Source organism: Lontra canadensis, unplaced genomic scaffold (genome assembly GCF_010015895.1).
Source record: "Lontra canadensis isolate GAN:19392208 unplaced genomic scaffold, GSC_riverotter_1.0 scaffold66, whole genome shotgun sequence".
NCBI classification, from domain to species: domain Eukaryota; kingdom Metazoa; phylum Chordata; class Mammalia; order Carnivora; family Mustelidae; genus Lontra; species Lontra canadensis.
In genome coordinates, this window is record NW_022631060.1 from 11094512 (window position 1) to 11115816 (window position 21305).

The window sequence follows — 21305 nt, forward strand, 5'->3', positions numbered from 1 at the left end:
GAAGGAAGGAAGGCTGTGGAGAGAAGAGGGAGCCTCACACCTGCCGGAGAGACCTGCAGATAGCAGGTGTGTCCCCAGCCCACCAACACCCCGTTTTGAGTCACCTGGTGTGAAGGTTAATTTTGCGTGTCAACAGGGCTAGGCCGTGGTATCGTTGAAACGCCAGTCTAGATGCTGCCATGCGAATGGATCACCCTTCATTGTGTGGGTGGGCCGCACCCAAGCAGTTGAAGGCTGTCGGAGGGAAAAGACAGAGGGTCCCACAGGAGGAAAGAGTTCTGCTTCCAGGTGGCCTTTGGTCTGAAGCAGCAACATCAGCTCTTCCCCGATGTCCAGCCTGCAGCCCCCCACAATTCCTTCAAATCTGTCTCTCCCTCTCTCTCACATATACGTACATGGGCCCTTCTCAGACCCTACGCCCAAGCCCAGCTCCACAGCTCTGGCCGAGCCCGGTCAGGCAGATGGAGAGTGCGCCCAGAGACATCCTGGGTTCTCATCCCATGGACACCCAGGGAAACCCCAGCCCCAGCCAGCCACGGGGACAGAGCCCCTGGCACATGAGCGTCTGAGGACCCAAGAGCAGGAAACAGCGTGCCAGCCGCGCCCATGTCCGCCCGTGTCCTCCCCAAGACATCAGAAGGGGGAACTCAGACCCCACCATGTGCCCACTACGCGCAGCTTCAAAGATTCTGAAAGATCTGGGGTGCGCAAGCCCAGGCCCCACAGCCGCCTTTGGGCAATCACCCCCACCTCGAGATCTGGTCCAAGTGTCATGCCCTTGTCCTGACTATTGTCCTCACCACACCGGCCAGAATGTGTCCCACTGCTGGCCTTTTTGCTCTAAGTGCCTTGAGGGTAGCTGCCTATGTGGCCTCCTCAGTGGGCCATCTGGGTGTGCTCAGTGATTTTTGCTTCTGAGGGGCCGAGTGGTGGTAAAGGGAGGAAGGGGGGAAAGAGGGAATAGGGCGGATGGGGGTGGGTGGATGAAGAGTGGACGGACGGACGGGTGGACCGGTGGACAGACGGACGACTGAATGGTTGGATGGATGGATGGATGGATGTGGGCAGGTGAAGAGATGGGCGTGGGGATGGGTGGCTGGTAGGTGGGCAAACGGGTCTGTGGCTAAATGAGCGCTAAAGAAATGACATCTCCGGGCTGATGGGGTACGCCCTCCGTACCTCAGAGCTCACGCGTCGCAATGCCTGTCATCTACAGGCAGTGGCCGGGTGCTGAGCTGCCACAGCTCATCGAAGCCCGCACGGTTCTGGGAGGCTCGGGCCCACATCACTCCATCCTAGAGGTGAGGAAACCAAGGGTCGGGGAGGGTGAACCATCACCGTGAGCTCTCGAGCCAGAGAGCGGCGGTGGATCCCAGGACCGTCTCTGCCCTGAGCCTACTGTGTCTGCAGAGCGACGGAGCCGTGGGCCATGTTTCGCAGAGGGCTGACGGCGGCTCTTGGGAGAAAGCCGGTATGAGTGACAGGAAATCAGATATTCCGGGTGGTATCGGGTCCCTTGCAGAGCCCCCAAGGACAGCGCCCCGTGCCCCCCCAGCCCCTAGGGAAGTCACTTCATGTATGTGCAACACAGTTGGATGGCCTGTCACGCTCACGCACGCGCCCTGGGATCCCCGACGTCCGCACTCGGTTTTCCTCTTGCGTAGAAGCCTCAAGCGTGTGAAGTTCTGTGAGTCAGCGCGAAGGCCCCGGACTCCCACTCCCTCGGCCCACTCAGCCCTCCGTCAAGACCACCGCAATCACTGGCGTTCTTTTACCGTCATTACAGTTTTGCCTTGAATATATTTTTATTAGATATAAATTTTAATAGATATAAATCTCTAACTGCCAAAATAATTTTAGCATGTCGTGTTCCTCTTATAAATTACGGCTACGGGTTTGTGAGACACTCCCGATTTCTGCTCTGGAAAATTCAGAACAAAATTTCATCTAATAGCTGCAACTCAAAATATTTTAAAACGGCTTTACTGAGGTGTAGCTCCTATGCACACACCGAGCCTGCCTAGGGTCCAGGCCGTGCGTTGGACATAAACACGCACCTGAGGCGGTCGCCGCAGTCAGGCGACCCTGCGTACAGCCGTCACCCGTGAAAGACTCCGCGTGCCCCTTCCCGGCTCAAGAGGTACCTCCGACCTCTTTTCTCACCCTACAGGTTAGTTTGCCTCTCCTGGGAGAGGAAATCCAGCACACATTTAAGGAAGACGAAAGAGCCTGCACGGTTGGGCTGAGACCGCATTGTATCTACAACCGAGTTCAGGCAGAATCCGTCTTACCGACCCGCGTCTTCCAACCCGCAGACGTGGTCTGGCTCTCCCCGGCTCATGCCTTTCACTTGTCCAGGCAGCGTGAGGCGCTGAGGTGTGGCGCTCGGTTGCAGGGGCCTTTCGCGTCCACTGTCAGATTTTTTTTCAGTATTTTATGTTTTTCACGCTTTCGAAAATGGAGTTTTTATTCCGGTGTTTGATTGTTGCCAGATTATAAAAATATAATTGATTTTTGCACATTTCTCTTATGCTACCTACAAGCTTGATAAACTCACCCACTAATTATAGCAGCTTTTTTGTAGATTCTAGGCTTCCTACGTAGAAGGTCATGTCACCTGTGAATAAGTCTTATTTCTTCCTTTGCCAGACGCTTCTCATTCCGGCACGCGTCACCCAGACGAGGTATGAGCCTGGGTCCCGGTCACGTTTCCGCTTTCAGGGAAAAGCATTCGGTCATTAAGTATGATGTCAGCTGTGGCGTTTCATAAATGCCCTTTCTCAGGAAAGTCTTTTCTACTTTAAGTTTGCTGAGAGCTTGTATAGGAATGGGTGTTGAATTTTGCTAAATGGGTTTTTCCAGCATCTAAAGAGAGGGTTATATGGTTTTTGCTGTTTAGTCTGGTAATACGGTGACCTGCACAGACTTTGAATTCTCAACAGCCTTGCATTGCTGGAACAAAACCCAGTTAGGCATGATTGTCACGTGGTTAGGTTTGATTTGCCGAATTTTAGTTCGGAATTTTTGCAACTATGTTCATGAGGTATGTTGGTGAATAATTTTGTTCTACTGCGCGTCTTTGTGTGGGTTTTGGCATCAGGATAATTAATACAGCCTCAAAGAAAAGGGCGGGAAGTGTTCCTTCCTTTATGATTTGTCTGGAAGAGCCTGTGCAGCACTGGTGTCATTCCTTCCCTAAATGTTCGATGGATTTCACTAGTAAAGACGAATCTGGGCCTAGAGCTTTATTTGTGGGAGGTTTTTAGGTTTGTTTTCTCTTTCTTTAATATAAAGAGCTTCTCAAATTACTTCAGCTTGAGTGAGCTTTGGTAAATTATGTCTTTCAAGAAATCTCTCCAGGGGCGTCTGGGGGACTCAGTGGGTTAAGCTGCTGCCTTCCCCTCAGGTCATGGTCTCAGGGTCCTGGGATCGAGCCCCGCATCGGGCTCTCTGCTCAGCAGGGCGCCTGCTTCCTCCTCTCTCTCTGCCTGCCTCTCTGCCTACTTGTGATCTCTCTCTCTATCAAATAAATAAAATCTTAAAAAAAAAAATCTCTCCATTTCGTTTCAGTTGCTACATTTACTGGCAGGAAGTTGTTCATAATGTTCCCTTTATCATCATCCCAACATCTGTGGGCTCTGTACTGATGTCACCTCTCATTCTTAGTGTTCACACTTCGTGTCTTCTCTGTTTCCTATCAGTTTATCAATCTCATTGATCTTCTCAAAGAACCAGTGTTCTAATTCATTGATTTTCTTCTCGTGCTTCATTTTGTTTTCTGCTTCATCTTATTTGTGATATTCTTTTCTTACTCTGGGTTTAATTAGCTCTCTTTTTCTTTTCTAATTTCTCAAGATGGAAGTCATGATGTCATTGATGCAAGACCCTTCTCTCTTCCTCTCTGTTCTGTTTAGTCCTATGCATCCCCGAAATCCTGTTTTTGTGGCACCCACAAGTTGTGAAGCCCCTCCTCCCGGATGCTCAGTGTCTGGGGACCTGCTTTCCCCCCTCACCTGCTCTGTAGTCTCTCTCCAGCTCTTGCACCCTGGGCTGAACCAAAAATACACCCTGTATCAATTACTGTCCCAAAAGAAAAAGGAAACCACACTGGGTGTTTCAAACAGAGAGAATTGGTTACTCAGGTGCTGGAGGCTGGAAGAGCAAGCAAAAAGGGGTCCTGAGGCACTGACATTAGCAGCAGCAGAGAACAGCTTCCGCTCCCATGGCTGGGAGGTGGGCTGCAGAAAGGGGCCCTGAGGGGTTTGGCATGGCTAGTGGTGGGACTGCCCAAGAGAGCTGTGGCTGGAGGGGCTCTGGTGAAGCTGGAAATGGGAAGGAAATGCATTCCTGCTCCCCGCCTTTCAATGGGGACTTCCAGAAGCCAGCTGGAGATATAGTTTGCAAAGTCCCAGCTACATGTATCAGTCAGCTATTGCTGCATAACAAAACACCCAACCCCAGTGGCTTCAAACAATACGCACTGGGTAAATAGTTGGATGATGGATGGATGGACGGACGGACGATGGACAGACAGACAGACGGACATATGGACAGATGGACGGACGGATGGATGGACAGGCAGACAGGCAGACAGATGGATGGATGGACGGATGGATGGATGGATGGACAGATGGATGGATGGACAGATGGATGGACAGACGGATGGATGGATGGACAGATGGACGGACGGATGGAGATACATAGATAACAGAAATAGGTAAGTGGACGACCATGTGTATGTAGTTAATATACATACATGTATTCTTCTAGAATGGCCCACTAAGAGGACATACACCCCCTGGGCAGCTGACCACACCCAGGACCCAGGTCTTGGTTTTTATTATTTTTATTTTTTATTTTAAATAGCCTCCACACCCAATGTGGGTCTTGAACCCATGACCCTGAAATTAAGATTCGCACGCCCCTCCAACTGCGCTGGCCAGGCGCCCCTGGCTCTTGGTTTTTAAATACCGTTCTCCAGTAGAAGGAACAGGGCTCCTAGGAGGAGGAATTGAGCTTCTAGACAAGGAAATTATGAGATAAACCTGGAGTGTTCTGTGGCAGCAGGAAATAAGGAAGTGTTCAAAAAATGATGGAGGAGCGTCAGAAGGGCCCAGGAGGCCACCTGGGGCCGCACCCAAAGGCCGGAGCTGGAGCAATTTAAGCAAAAAAATTAGTGGCTGTAAAACGAGATTATCACCTGGAGAATAAAACAAATATCAATGATCCATTGTGATACAAATGACAAGTAAATACGTGAGAAGGAACGGCTCACTCCTAGGGAGGAATCCCAATTCCAACGCAGGAGAGAGGGAAGTAGAAGTCAGCACCACACCCCGTGGGACGGATCTGTGCGGCGTCTATGGAACCGTCCTGCCATCAGCGGGCCCATGTCCAAAGAGAAACAAGTTACAGACTCAAAGTAACTTCCTACAGATACTCATCTGTTAAAAAGTAGAAAAAAGGTAAATTAGTCAAGAAGTAGAAAAATGGCAAGAAGCAGGGGCGCTTGGGTGGCTCAGTCAGTTAAGTGGCGGCCTCGGGCTCAGGTCCTGATCTCGGAGTCCGTGGCGGGGTCCAAGTCTGCTTCTCCCTCTACTTCTGTCTCTCCCCCCGCTCATGCTCTCTCTCAAATAAATGCATAAAACCTTTGGAAAAGAAAAATGGTCAGAAGTAGCAGAAGTGGTAGAGAGACCCGGCAGACACCCCGTCAGCCCCGCGGGGGAGGTGAGCCCTGTCAGGAGCCCACCAGCGCCCTGGTCACCCCCACGGGTATGGAGCCCCGAGAAGGGCACCTCACTTCTGCAGAGCTTCCACTCGGCCCTGAGAAATCGTCCAGACTCCAGCTGACGGGCGCTGACAAGACGCCTGACAGCTCTGCTGCGAAGCGGCAAGGGCAGAGGGACATGGAACGAACAAGGAGCCGCCGCCCAGCAGAGGAGCCGCGACCGCGAAAGGGCCCAGCGGACGCTGGAGCTGAGCTCCGCAGGCCATCCTGCCTTATCAGGCCAGCACCTACGGGCGTCGTGTGTCTCGCTGTCCGGCTGCCCTCACTGCTCCAAGAGGAAAGCACCGGTGGGAAGCTGGGGAGCCGGGGGGGAGGGGCACACGGCCGTGAAGGAGATACGGCTGGGTCTGCGGACGACGGGCCAACAGCAGCTCTGTGGGCAGGAAAAGCAAATCCACACCCAGGAAAACTGTGGGGACCGGCTGCTGGACAGGAACCTGGCCACCAGGGAGTGGCCCTGGGGTCAGCAGGGGGGCTCTGCGTTCCGCTGTGCAGAGCCTACAACCTGCCACGAGGGCCACTTTGTTTCTGGGCCACCGAGCAAGCCCCGAGGAGACCCAGGAAAGAGGTCTGGGCCCCTCGGACCCGGTCATCCCTCTGCCAACCACCGTGACACCCGTGGCAGGCACTCACACGAGACACCAAGGGCTCTGTCCACCTCCAGAGGCCCGTCCAGACGCCCATCCGCGGACCTCCCAGCCCTAAGCTCATGACACTGTGTTCCAGGGCCAGGGACATTCAGCCAAATCCGCTCCGGCTGCTTTGGGAACCAGCGCAGAACCGGACGTCAGGCCACGCCACAGTCCAGACGAGCAGCGAGCAAGGCCCAAGCCAGAGCTCTGTCCTCAGGGACCGTCACCCCCAGTGTCAGCAGTATACCCGGCCGGCACCCACGCGGGCACACCCTGGGGGACGTTCTGACCCATGGGGGAGGGTCACCAGAGGGCAAACCCTCCCCTCGCCGCCACCAATGGACCATGAAGAAACAGTATTTGCAGCTGCAGGGACCGGCCCCAGGGTGAGTGACCCCCACGCCCCCCACCAACCTGCTCAGGGCCGCATCAGCACCGCATACCCCCATCCCTGCAGATCCCTGAAAGACAGCTAGGCTCGATTCTGTGCCTCAGACTCTGCTCTCAGGCAGCGAGCTCCCTAGGGTCACACCCGCATGACCCCCGAGAACCAGGCCCCGGGCCTCGGCCAAGGGACCACAGAAGACTGCAGGACAGTCCACGGCCGGGACGCAGGCAGGGGCGCCACGGCGGCCACTGCCCTCACATGGTCTTCCCAGACCTCCAGGAGCCGCTGCCCCACTTCTCCTCCTCCGCCCATCAGAGCTCCGCGGGGCCCTGCAGCCGGCCCACAGCATGGTGGGCTGCGGACCCCGCTCCCGGGGCAGGAGGGCTCTGTCCCAGGACGCCCCACGGGGCCTGGGGGCGAGGCAAGGCCTGTCCTTCCAAAGCAGAGCAGAGGTCATAGCCTGGGCTCCCGCAAACAGCCAAGGCCCTGAGCTGCAACCCCCCCAGCTCTGAGCGGCTGGCTGGAACGTCGGCCTGTCAGCCACAGAGACTTGGAGCACATCGGAGAGACCCGAGCCGTAACAGCTGTCTCCAGCAGAGGCAGATTCACAGAGGGGACTGTCACTCGGTGCTGGAAGGCTGAGGTGCCAAGAGGGACTCCAGGGTTTCATAAATGCAGGCTGTGAGCCCCGAGAACGGGGAGGCGGGGGTCACCAGGACACGGGCGCTCAGACACCTGGGGCTCCTGGACACTGAGGCTGGTGTGTGCAGGGCTGGAAGGAGCAGGAGCCCCACGGCCCCCGCCGCCGCCGATGCTCCCACGCTTCCCACACCCTTCCCTCCACACTGGCCCTCCCCCCACTGATACTCCTGTACACGGCCCCCACCACCACCCTGATGCACCCCCCACATCCTCCAATGCATCCCCCCAAGCCCCTCAGCCCCTGCTCTGGCCAAGGACCCACCCCCAGGAAGCAGCTGGAAGGGGGTCTTGGAGGGGCCCCAAAGAGCGAGGGCAGAGGGGTGGCTGGGGGCTGAGAGGCTGGAAGAAGGCAGTCGCCCAGTCCCGGGTCTGTTTGGGGAAGGGGGACTCATCGCCCCAGGCCCGTCCACCTTCCTGACACCGCTGAGCCACACGACACCCAGCACAGAGCCTGATCCCAGAGTCTCGGCCACGCACGGGGCACGCGGCTCCAGGCTCCAGCAGAGCGGTACCAGCTGAGGCCGCAGGACCAGAGAGCCTGGACCGAGCACCGTCTGTGCGGCACCCGTCCCCGGGACCTGGGGCAATGCTGCGCCACCACAGGCCCTCTGCTCCAAGGGAAAGGGGACGTGAGCAGGACCGTCCGCCGTCCTCCACGGCCCCCAGGCGGCTCCAACCCCCCATTACCGCCAGCCCGCCGCAGCCGGGCCAGCAGGGGACAGGCGGCGTCCCCTTCCTGCCACCTTGCCTTTGGGCCAGGGTGAAACTGTCACCTTGTGGCGCGCTCACTGCGGCGGACAGTGCTGAGAGTAACCTGGGTCCAGACATGTCTCAGCCATCCCCGGCCTGGCACCAGATGGAGTCGGGGTGCGACCGGGTTAGTGCGGGGAACACAGGATCCTTACGTGCATCCCAGTGCCCTGCAGTGGTTCACGGTGCCCCAAAAACACGTCCACCTGAGGACCTCGAGGGTGACCTTATTTGGAACAAGGGTATGAAGGACGGTGAGACATGACTACCCAGATTTACGGCCTATTTCAAGCAAAGGCGTCCTCACCAGAGCCCGGAAGAGACACCCAGAGACACAAGGATGACGGCCACGTGACCACGGAGGCAGAGGCTGGAGCAACGTGGCCACAAGCCCAGGGACCACCAGAAGCCGGCAGGGCAGGACAGACTCCCCCTGAGCCCCAGAACCATGAGACGCACTTTCTGTTGTTCTCAGCTCCGGGGTCCGTGGGCCTGAGCAGCTCTGGGCAGCGGTGGGCGCGGGACCGCTGGCCGGGAAAGCTGCTTCCACACGCTGCTGTTTGAGTTCTCAAAAAACAAAGGCAACAATTTCAAATTTTCTAAAATAGTGTTTGTAAGAGTCTGATACCATGAGCAAGGCTCATGCGATAAAAATAAAATGATCTTTAGGGGCGAGCACCTCCCTGAGTAGGAGGGGGAAAGACGCGGCGAAGAATGTCCCCTCCAAGTCCTGACAGAAGCAAGCTCCTTGCCGGGCTCCCCGCTGTCCCCCAACTCCCGCCCTCTGCAGCGCATGCAGGGCTGGGACGGTGGAGCGGGAAGCGGGGGGAAGCAAGGGGGGCAGGCCAAATTTAGGGGCGCAAATCCGCGCCCACGGAGCAGGGAGCCCGCGGTCCACATCGCATGCCTTGTGGCCAGTTGGTGGAACTACGGGCCAGGGAGGCCCAGAGGCATGAGGGGGTTGACACCAGTGCCATCTATCAGGGGAGCCTCTTGCCCACCCCGAGGGGGCCCAGACATGCCTGTTGCACCACGACCGAAGGGCCCCCCCATGCAGGCCCGCGGGGGTCCGAGGTCACTCTTCTCTGCGGGGGACAGCAGCCTCTGACCTGGAATGTAGACGCCGTGAGAGCAGCTGGATCCCAGGGGCGGGGACCCGGCAGGGCGCTCAGCCGCCAACGCAAGCTGGACGTGGCCCGCGGGATGGACGGCCGAGTGCAGGCGGCGGCCCAGTCCGGCAGGCAGAGACCCGCAGGACGGCTGGTGGGTCTCGGCATTCCTAGCAGGGAAGTCGACAGGGGGCCCGGGGATCCGTAGCCCACCTCTACGAGGGTGCAGCGAGCAAACCTCCCCCTGAACCCCACCCACAGAGACACATGGCCCCCCACCCCACTCAGCTCCAAGGCTCGAGCCAGTTCATGGACCCCGACCCCTCGCTTGGAGGGAGGACCCCGGGGCCCTGCTGGTCACCGTCTCCCCGCCTTCCCCAAAGGACCTGCAGCGTTGACCAGGGTGACTGTGCCCCGGGGGAAGGTGGTTTGCAGACTTTGGGGACCGCGGGACGCTGCTCTGAACCAACCCCGATTCCCAGAGACCCTGAACATCACTGTCCCCACCAGGCAGGCCAGGGCTGGTGCAGGCCGGGCTGTCCACGCAGCTCTAGCCCAGGGCCACCTGACCCCACTGCGTGGCAGGCTCTCTAGCTCCAGGTGCACAACGGGACCCCAGCCTGTGCTGCCCTGAGCCTCACCATCCTCGAGTATCGAGGGGCCGTGACCAAACCCACGAGAAGACGCACCTCCAGGAAACACACAGGGAGTGACACACAGCTCGGGCTGTCCAGCCTTCCAGCAAGGGCCGTAAGCGCTCTGGCCAGTGACCGAGTCAGGTCACAGACACACGCGTGCCCTGTAGCCCAGCAGGCTTCTATGCTCTCCAGCAGGACACTCACGTGTTTTCCAAACACCAGAGCTGCCAGCCCCCGCCGTTACTGTTCTCAGCAAATATTTCATGTTAAATTCATTTAGGAGCGCCCACGTGCCCCAGGGCCAGCACAGGGGGACCCACAAAGGCTGTCCCAGCCCCATTACACCCCAGCGAGGGCAGCACGATGGCCAGCCACTGTGGAAGAGACTCTGCGTCTCCAGGAGGACAGATGCCCACCACCCTCCAGGGCAGGGAAACCTTGCCTGCCTTCCCCACTCAGCGCAGCCCAGACAGTGTGCACCTCTGGTTCTGGGGGCCCGCGGGCCTTCAGCAAGGACCCCTCTGTGGGTGGGGTGCTCGTGGGTGGCCTGTGGTCACCCACGTCCTCCCAGCCTCTGGCCCTGCCCCTCATGTCACTCTCCCGCTCAGGGAAGCCAGCAACGGCAGGCGGGCACTGTTATCCCCATGTCCAGGGGCCTGGGACTCGGGGCTCAGAGGGCAGACGCCAGGGAGCCCTGTGTTCCCAAAGGCCCATCAGTGGAGACCAGGATGGGACCTCAACGGAGGAATTCCTAACGAGTCTGAGCTGGTCGCGTCCTCAGGCACAACACGGGCTTCTGCTCGGAGAAGTTACTGTTACTAATGAAGAGAATCAGGTACACATCGTCCCTGAGAAGGTCCAGAATGGAAACGCTGGGCAGCACAGCCTGGGGCGCTCTGTCCACGTGTCCCCGCTGCTCCGATGCCATCCAGGACCGTGCTGGGCGCCTCTCCAACCTCCTGCCACGTCGGGGGCATCCGAGCGCCTCGTGGGGCAACCGAGGGCAGGGCTGACGTAGACGCGCCTCACAAAGCAAACACGGACGGAGGCAGGCGGGCTCCGGGCGAACCCACAGCCATAAAGTCCTGCTTCCGGCACCTCGGGCATCAGCTCAACGCAATCAAACAGCACGATAAAGGACAACTATAGTCACAAACGTCAGCCCCGGGACCCACGTCCGGTGTCCAGCTCCCTGGGTTCCGGCTGGACAGGGAGGCCCGGGTCCAACATCCCAGCCAGACGTCCAGGCCTCGGCTCTGACCCACGGACCCGCCAGGCATTCCAGGGGCGGGAGGCCTCGGGGCTCCCCGATCCCTGGGTCAGTGCCCCCAAGACAGGTGTGTGGCTCAGCCCCTCTGCCTCTGACCAGACAGGAGCCAGGGATGGTCTCCCCAGGGAAGAGAAGGGCAGCAAGCCCGGGGCTCAGGAGCCGGGCGGCCTGAAACCCACCTCGGGCTCCGCGCTGTCATCACCAAGCCCCTCAGCCTCTGAGAAGAGACTTGAAGCCGGAAGACCGTCACCTCACACCCACTGGGCTGCGTGTGACCAAACAACACAGAAGAGAAAATGACAAGCGTTAGCAGGGGTGTGGGGAGACTGAGCCCTCGTGTTCCGCTGCTAGGAAGAAGAGGCAGGTGCTCTGGGACACACTGAGGGGGCCCCTGGGGTAAAACATGGAGCTTCCGTGTATCCCACTACCAAGGGCTGCCCCAGAGCACGGGAAGCAGGGATGCGTGTGGACGCTCGCACACCCGTGTTCATAGCTGCTGACCCACGGGAGCAGCCCCCGTGTCCATCAACGGACGTGTGGGTACACGTGGTCCATCCACACACCAGACTGTCCCTCGGTCCCACGGAGGGACACGCTGACACCTGCCACAGCTGATGGACCTGGGGAACGTGATGCGGAGTGAATATGACACAGGGACAAATACTGCAGGATCCCACCCGGATGGGGTCCCTAGAGTCTCCAGATTCACAGGGACAGAGAGTGAACAGTGGGCGCCGGGGCCAGGGGAGGGATGGGGTCGGTGTCTCATAAGGACAGAGTCTCTGTTTGGGAAGATGGAAAGTTCTGGAGACGGATGGTGGGGACGGCCGCACAACGGTGTCAATGTGCTTCGTGCCCCTGAGCCGTGGGCTTAGAGACGGGGAAGACGGTACGTTCTATGTCCTGTGTGTTTTACGACGACTGGAAACGAAGAAGACTCTGGGAGTGGCCTCGCTGGGCGGCCGGCTCGGGCCCTGAGGCCGCGTCGTTGGCCCGCTTGACAGGGGCGGGCGTCACCCCGTACCGACCGACCCGCGTGGCCACGGCGGGAGCCCCGTGTTTGCAGCCGTGGGCGCCTCTCCACGTGTGGCCGGCCCCTGTCTGCAGCCTGGGGCTGGGCCACGAGAGACTTGCCTGAAAACGCGTCTCGTGTGGGGCTCCGCACGCCCGACGCGGACGCTCCGACTCACCGTGGCCACGACGCCGGCCCCTGTGCTCCTTGAAGCGACGGGGCCCCTCGTTCATTTCGGGGAGAAGGGCCGCCGGGATCCCGGCCGAGCAGCCACGGCGCGGAGGCCGGGTTCTCCCGAGGGGCCAGGGCGGCTGGCGCGGCGACGGAGAGCGCTACCTGGGGCGGCATGGCCGTGGGCCTCAGCACGGGGCCAAGGCTGGGTGGAGTGAGATGAGGTGGTTGTTCCCCGGGACTTTGCACCCGACCGGGCGCGCGTGGGGGGAAGGGGTGCGCCAAGCCTGATCCTTGCAAAGGAGCCAAGAGACCCCCTCCCCAGGGCAGCTTTAGCACCAACGTGAGCTGGTGAAAAAGGCAAATTACTTCTCCATCTTGTCATGAAGAGAGTCCGGAGCTCACAGGCCCCCAAAGGGTCTCAGGGCCCTCAGGGAATCGCGGGCCTCGCTAGAGAGCAGCCAAGACCGCCCACATGGGGCGATATTATCAGAATCACCTGGTGAATGTGGACGCCCGGACAGGGACGTGGGCTGGGGACAGCTCTGTGGCCCAGCCCCTCCAGGGGTCCCTCCAAAACCTGAAATAAATCGCAATGGTCAATTCTGCCACAATGGGCCACGGTCTTCCTCAACCGGAGACGAGGCCAGGCCACGCAAAGGGTGAGCACAGGTTCCCGCTCCCTGCTCGGGGCCAAGCCAGTAGCCGCTTGGGGGTACTGGACACACACACCGTCTTCTCTGGGCCCCCGTTTCCCTCCCTGGTCACTATGCCCTGCTGGTGGGAGGGGTGGGCTGTGTCTGCAGCCCCCAGGGCCAGGGCTCAGGGAGAGCCCGGCCTCCCACCGGCCCGCCTCCCAGGGACCCAGCGAGGAGACTGCCGGGGCTCAGACAGGCAAAGCCACCACGCTCCCTCGAAGGACAAACAAGGGTGCCAGTTCCTGGGAAGCGCTGACAGCTGGGGGCCAGGCTGGGGCGAGAGCTGGCCGGGGTCTGTTGTCCACACCGCAGCCCCACCCTGTCCCAGTTTATGACCAGGTCCTGCTGCGGGCACGGGTCCAGCGTCAACTCCCTTCCTCCTCCGGCATCGGCCGGAACCAGCCTTGGTCGGGGAATGAGGGCGGTGGTGTCAGCTTCTCACTCCCCCGACATGGAGGACACGGGCAGCCGTCCCCTTGTCTGGACCCCAGAACCAGGCAGTGTCACAGGGAGTGGACGAGGATGTGGCATCCCCAGCCCCCACTCGGCGCACCCCTCCCCCAGAGTCCAGGCTGCCCTCTGGGCCAGGGCAGACATGCCATGGGCATCTCCGACATGGCCAGAGAGGGCCGGGACTCACAGCCTGCGTGTCTGACACTCACACTGGGGTCGCAGCCTCCGTGGGGACCCACCTGCCTCTCCTGAGCCCCTGTGTAACCAACCAGCTGTGGCTAGGGGCATAGATGGGACAAGAGTCTGCAAAGCTGGGGGGTCAGCCCAGAGGGGTTGGGGGGCTTCCTGGAGAGAGGTTAGGCTGGGCCCAGGGCTGGGTCTGTGGGCACAGGGTTTGGTCTGAGGCTTGGGAGAAATCAGGACAGGGCTAGGCTGGGTGAGGTGTGAGGGAGGGGAGCTAGGGTCAGGGAGCTGGGACCACATCAGGAGCCCCATGTCAGCCACCAGACAGGGCAGGACGCGGTGCCCTGGGAGGGCCTTCCCCGGTCCTGCATCTGTCCCCAGGTGGGGGGACCCTGGCCGCACCCAGCCCACCACTCCCTCCAGTAAGGGCCCAGGGGACCCCGTGTGGCCCTGCCCAACCGCGGCGGGGCCCGGAGACACATGGCGGGGGAGAGCAGCCAGGCCACCCTCTGCTGGGACCCACCTCCCCAGACCCAGGTAAGGTCCCTCAGAGTCATCTCCCAGGTCCAGCATGGGCTAGGGGAGGGAGGGGCAGTGGCCACATTCACTCGGCCCCCAACCCCCTGCAGCAGCTCAGCCAGGTGCCCTGGGGGACCCCAAACAGCCAGAAGGTGGGGAGGAAGAAGGAAGTGGGGGAGGGGAGGACGAGGAGCTGGGCCCAAGCCCCCAAGGCTGGAGGTGCCTGTTTCTGGGGCGTCAGACCCTCACTGGCCTCTTCGGAGCCCACCAACTGTTTGCTCTGGGGCCTTCCCCCGCTGCAGGCTCAGCATACAGCTGGTGCTCAATAAAAGCTCACAGTTGTTGATGGCAGAGGACAGTTCCTGTGCCCATGTGGGTTGCCACTTCCTATCTCCATCTCTACCCTGAGGTCAGTGAGGGCTCTTGGGGGGCAGGAATGCAAGCTGGGATAGCAGGGTCCTGGGAGGCACAGGCCGCCCACAGCTGGGCTGCTGAGGACCAGGCCATGGGCGAGGGTCTCATCATCCCATGGGGGCCTCCGTGGAGGGGTCTGCCCATGAGGAAACAGGCAGTGACTTTGGGGCCCCCAAAAGGGGCCACCTGGGAAATGGGTACATGTCTGGCTGCGAGTTTGGGCGCCTCGGGCCAGACATGGCCCTCAGCTGCTGCCCCCACAGCACCCCCAATCACAGTGACCACCAAGATGACTGGGCCTGAGGGGACCAGCCTGGGCCAGGCTCCTGAAGGGCATGACCCAATGTCACCCGATTCCCTGATGTGGTTCGTCCCCATCTGGGGTGCGTGAGGAAACAGGCCATGATCCCACCAGGGGCAGAGCTGGACCAGGCAGGGTCCGCTGCAAGTGTTCCCAGGAGTGGGGGCGCCAGGGGGTCCCATCCTGAAAAGCCTTGTGGAGAGAGCCCTCCCCCTGGGGCCGGGGTGCCCGGGCCTGGGGCCCACCACATTGGGCTGATGCGCCCCAAGACCACTGACCTCGCCCTCGGCTCTGACAGCACAGAGACTGACCACCAGGGTGCTTTAGGGGTAGCAGGGGGTACCTCAGATTTTGGAACCTGTGCATCATGACCTGGAGCCCCCACGAAGCCAGGAAGGCCGGCTGGGGAGGCAGAGACCAGCTCCACCCCTCCAAGTCCACCCCCGGCTGAGCCACCCCCATGTCCCCAGACTTGCCAGGTGCTCAGTGAACAATGCAGAGTCTCGGGCCAGGTCCCAGACCACACCGCACTCTGCAGAAAACCGGATCCCCAAGGGGCCAGACAGCACACAAGGCAGCCCCCCAGGCTCTCTCTCCTGGGGGCACAGGACGGTGGGTCTGGGGGCCACCAAAGCTTGTGGACATTTCCCAAGGGGCATGATTAGATCTGGGGGCGGGGAACAAAGTCCCAGGGGCAGGGGAGGGGCACCCATGGGAGGTGAAGGGAAAGCAGAACTGGGTTGGGATAGTGATGGGGGAGGGAGGGGGTGTCAAGGAGGCCGGATAGCACCCAACGTCGCAGAAAGATACGGGGGAAGACCCCACCCGAGTCCTTGGGGACGGGTCCCCCAGGGGCTGGAGGCTAGGTGACCTTCCCTTTGATCTTCAGGAAACTGCTCCTATCTCCCGGGTCATCAAGTCACCCGGTCCTTGTGGGCAGTAGGGGTGGGAAGCAGCTGTCCGGTGTCTGGGGCCTTGAATATTTGCAGCAGGAGAGGGCTCTCAGTCCCTCAGGTGCAAACACTGGCCTCCGCCCCCCGGAGCCACGCCCAGGCCCTGCCCGCCCCGAGGTCCCAGGCACCATGTGCCCACCTAAGCAGTGCTCTGGGCCCAGGGGCTCCGACACCCTGATGCACAGAGACCTGGCCTCCAGGCCCCCATGAGGCATGTCCGGGCCACCCTGCAGCCCCTCCGCCCACCCCGAACCAAGCTGGGTCCAGCCGGATCCCTGAGCCAGGCCACTGGAAGGTTCCGCAGGAGGGCGGCCCAAGAGGGTGCTGAAGCCACCAGCAGGTGGCGCCAGTTCTGGCCAGGCGGTGGTGGGGGGGGGTGTGGTCGCGAGAACGCAAGAGCAAGCAGGCGTGTGAGCCCCAGGGGCGTGGGAGCAGCCAAGCCTGAGTGCACGAGCGTGAGTGTGACGGTGCGTGGCCCCGCCGTCGGGACCCCCGCCCTCAGGGGTCAGGCAGGCCAGCAGCCTCACGGCCCTGGAGCCGAACTGGAGGACATCCCACTGTGACCTCATGCCCTCTGTCCTTGTGCAGCGTGGCCCCAGGGGGCGTCTTCCACGGCTCTGGCCGCCTGCAGGCCCCATGGCCACGGGACACGCAGGTCTGTGGCCTGCACGTGGGGTAGGTGTGTCCCCTGTCTGTGCCTGGTGTGTCCGTGGGACAGTGGCTCCTTCTCCCTCTGCTGAATGCACAGTGATGGTCACTCGCAGCAGAGGGACCCATCGCTCTGAGAGTCCCACTCAGTGGGGACTCTGCCCCAGGCCAACGATCCCCTGCTCTGTCACGGCCCTGAACCCTCCTTGCCTGGTCCCTGTCCCACGGAGGGCCACCTGCTTCCAAGCCCTGGGCCGCTGGGCCACAGTGACCGAGGCTCGAGGGAATTCCTGAGACTCCGCCTGATGAGCAGCAACACCAGTCCTCGGAGGGGGTCCCAGGCCCCACCCAGAGGCCCCAGGGCTCAGCACACCTCCCAGAGGACGGTCAGGGCCCTTCCTGGCAAAGCTGGGACCGGGCTGAAGACGAAGGGCCCGTCCTGGCAGTGGGTCCCTGGGGCGGGGGACACATGATTACTGAGTCCGAAGGCCGGTGAGGCTGGGGCATGCCCAGAATGACCACTGGGCTCCGGGGGTGGGAGGAGATGGGACCTGTCTGGACCCGCCACACAGCCCCCCACCCGCCAGCAATCAGCCGAGCCGCTCAAGCGCATAACGCCCGCCCCAGGGAAAGGGAGGCTGGCCAGCCTCAGCCACATCCACAGGCTGGGGACCCACACTGGGAGAGCTTCCGACAGCCCCGTCTCCCTGAAGAAGGAGAGGCCATGGCCAGGGAGTGCAGCCGGCCAGGGATGGCCACCTGCAGGAGGGGACAGGGCCCCACGAAGCAGGGCCCACAGCTGGACCAGGGGCCAGAGTCCATGGTGGCCCGGCTACAGCAAGGGTGGGGTGGGTCTGCCAGTGGCCACGTGCACAGGCCTCCAGGAAGGGGATGTGGCCTTTGACCTGCAGATTACAGAGGGGGCTGGGTGGGAAAGTCAGGGGAAAGCTCTCAAGGAGCAGCTGATAGGGGCCTGCCTGCCTGTTGACGCAGCACGGGGTCAGCACCAGGGGTGAGGTTCCTGGGGGGGCCTATCAACCCAGCATGGGGTCAGCCATCGGCGATGGGGCTCGTGGGGCTGCCTATCTACCCGGCATAGGGTCAGGGCTGGGTGTGGAGATCCTGGGGGGCCCAGAGAACACCAGCCTCAGACATGCGGGCAGCAGAGCCCGGCGGAAAGTGCAGGCTGCCCTAGTTAGCAGTCATGGGCACCCTTGTCCTATAGACTTCAAGGGCCCCAGGGAGGCTGTGGGGCCTGAGGGCTAGGGACGGACTCTGGCGTCAAGGCCCAGGCCCGGGGTCCCACATTTATCTCGGTGATCTCCAGGACGAGGTGGGGGAGAGGGAGAGACCCATACCCTGGGTGGCCCCAGGGGAGGGCGGCCTGTGAGCAGCTAGCTCGGGAGGCCTGAGGGAGAGAGGACTAGCTCAGGGGTACCCACAGCACAGACGCCTCTCGGGCAAGGCGGGGACCTGCATTTCCCCCCAGCAACAGCCCACAGGGCCTCCGGAAATGGGCTTCTCCTTCTGTGACAACAGCCTGCGACGGAGGGCAAGCACAGCGGCCTTGGGGGGATTGGCCCACCCACCCAGTCCCGGAAAGACGAAAAAGCCGCACCACACAGCCACCAAAAGTCTCCAAAGAGCAAAGGAACTCCTGCAGCGTGACCCCGTGACATGTCACTGAGCACAAAAGCAAATGTCTGGTGCTTGGTTGTGCCCCCCGCATTCCTCAGGGGAAGTCCTGACCCCAGGACCTCAGAACGGGACCTGACTTGGGAATAGGGTCCTTGCAGGTGAGGTCATTAGGACACGCCCCTCATCTGATATGACTTCGTCCTTACGAGAAAGGGAAACTTGAACTGGGCTAGTTTGCAGGGAGAGGAAGGGGAGCCAGTGAACGGAGGCAGAGGTGGCGTGCAGCTACAAACCAGCGAGCCCCGGGAAGCCTGGGCCACCAGCAGCCAGGGGAGTACACCATAGCAGGAGCGAGCCCTGCCCACGCCGGGATGGGGCCCCCAGGGCCCGGATAGTGGACACTGCTGGTGTCGTGACTACCCCAGGACAGTTGCACGGCCCACAGACAAGGTTCATGGGTTTGGACAAAGGGCATGTCTATCTTTTGTAGCCTTTCTGCATCTTTCCACATTTTACTGAGTGACTTTCAGTAAAAAAGTGACTCTCCACAGTACGATTTTTTTTTTTAATTTAAATTCCGTTTCATCAAGGACTTCCGTCTCCGGCAAGGAGAGCAGCAGGGCCTGGGTTCTCCTCCAGCCTGAGTCTGGAAGGTGGAACAGAGTGTGGGGAACAGTCATCCAGAGGCTGGGACTCAGCAGTGAGAGCCATAGTCCCAGGAAAGGGGAGACAGCAGGGAGGGGACCGGAGGAGTTCGTCTGCCGCCCGGGAGAACAGACGCGGGGTCCAGGCAGGAGGCCCTTGGTCCCGCCTGGCAGGGCATGCAGTGGGGAAAAGACTGCGTGGGGGGTGCCGGGGGTGGGCGGGGGGTTGGCTGGGTCCCGAAAAAGCCAGCTGGACACCAGCCGCCTGCTCCAGTCGTCAGGGGACGTTCCCGGAGCCAGGGGAGACCAGGGAGTGCGTCACCGCGGAGGCTCAGCAGCGCAAGCAGACGAGCTGAACCCCAGCGACATCCCTCAAGACGCAGAGCCAGGTTCGCAGACCAACCTGGTGCGACTCGTGTGCACATCTCGTGTGCAGCGACCGCGGCAGGTGGCTGTGTTCTGACGCGCCCAAGGCCCCAGAGGGCACGAGGCCCTGGGCACAGGGGAGCAGCCCTCCGGGGTGGCTGTCGCGATGGCGGGGACGGTCGCGGGGGATGGGTGCGGGCCGAAGCCCATTCACCGGGACTCTTCCACCCAAGCGGGTTTGTGCAGCTGTTACAGCGGCTAGAGCTGCCGGACGTGTTCTCACCCGCCGGGGGGGAAGGCTCCCTCCCAGGCCTGTGGCTCCCACGATCTCCGGAAGTTTCCAGAGATCGTTCTTAAACTGAGGACTGTGGGGTCCCTGGGACCTGGCTCTGAGCCTGGAGAACGCAGAGAGCAAGGAGAGGGAAGGGCATCCTGCCTCGCTGTGCGGCCAGGATGGGGCCCACACCGGTCTCTCGTCCTCCGTCCGCCCGGCGTCCAGCCACCAGCCCCCGGGTCCCCTCTCGGCCCCTCCTGCACCTGGGGTCCAAGGACCCAGAGGCCACCGCCCGCACACAGCAGGTGTCAATGCCCCAAACCAGGCTCCGAGGGTGAGTCGGCACCGTCCTCACCACCCCGCCCTGTGCTCAGGGCGGGGGGACGGTCAGGATCCCAGAGCAGGGGAGCAGCCCGTTCCTCCAACCCCCAGCGTGGGTCTGCTGCAGCAGGAGGGACCGCGCAAGTGGCCGCTTGTCTCAGCGCCTCCCCTGACGCCAGGTGGGTCCGGGACCCCTGACCCCCAGGGGCCTTCCCCACTGACCGGGCATTTCCGGGGCCTTGGCCGTCCAGTCCCATGCGTGGTGGGGCCCACGGCAGCCGCCCCTTACGGGCAGCCAGCGGTCACGGGTACTTGCTCGGCAGCCCCCACAGCGGTCAGCAGGACAGCGTGGCCCCGGGCGGCAGGTCCAGGCCCTGAGGCTCCCCCGGGCCGGCCCTGGAGGTCCACCTGGCCCCACAGAGAGTCCCATGTTCTCCTCGAGCAGCCATGTAGGACGGCCGCGGCCAGGGGAGCGCCGGCCCACTCCTCGTCCATCTGGAGGCCTCAGCGGGCCGGTGCAGCCCACCGTGCCTGAATCGGTGTGTCACCCCTTTGTGCAGAGCCGCTGGGTTTACCCGTTTCTCCCAACTCACTCCGGCCAGGATCGTCTCTGGCATGGCCCCCGCCCTCTCACCAGAGTTCCCACATGGTAGAGACACTCCCAGGCCTGGCAAGCCTCTCCCTACCCTGGCCCCAGCCCCTGGCCTTGAGGGTCTGCCTGCCCCATTTTAGCCCACCACCTCCAAGAAGCCCTCCTAGGCTCCTCAGGGCCCTCCCAGCTCAGAGTTGCATCTGCCACTGACTCATGTTTCCGGGGGTCCTGCCAGCACCCCCCAAGCTGATTACCTCCCATACTGCCAGTTACAAACCACCTGCTTGCGACCCCCCAGATTCATATGTGGAAGCTCTTACCCAAAGGGAATGGAATCGGGGGGAGGGTGAAGGGGTCGTGGGGGTGGAGCCCCCATAGCGGGACTCAGGCCCCTGAGAGGAGAGACACCGGAACGCTTTCCTGTCCCTCCGTGCGCAGCGAGGAGGCCCCAGCCGCAGCCGGGACGCAGCCAGAACCAGCCCCCCACGGAACCACCCCCTGGGGGCTCACCTCCCCTATGCCCCATCACCAGGGGGTCATGTGCACCCTGCCCCTGCCCTGGCGGCCACCAGCACCTGGCCACCTGCTCCCGGGGTCACAGGTCTCCCCACCCCGCAGAGCCCCTCACCAGCCGCCCGCGGTGGCAAGTGACCACTCGCGACCTGGGAGGCGGAGACAGCGCAGAGCACGGCCTGCCCGGCTAGGGCTGCTCCTTACCCCGCCGGCCACGGGCCCAAACCCCGAATCCTGCCTCACCAACCTTATCTGTCTGCTTTCCGCTCGACATCTGCTGGCACGGAGAGGCAAGGGGCACTGAGCGAAGGCTGGGGGGCCACTGGGT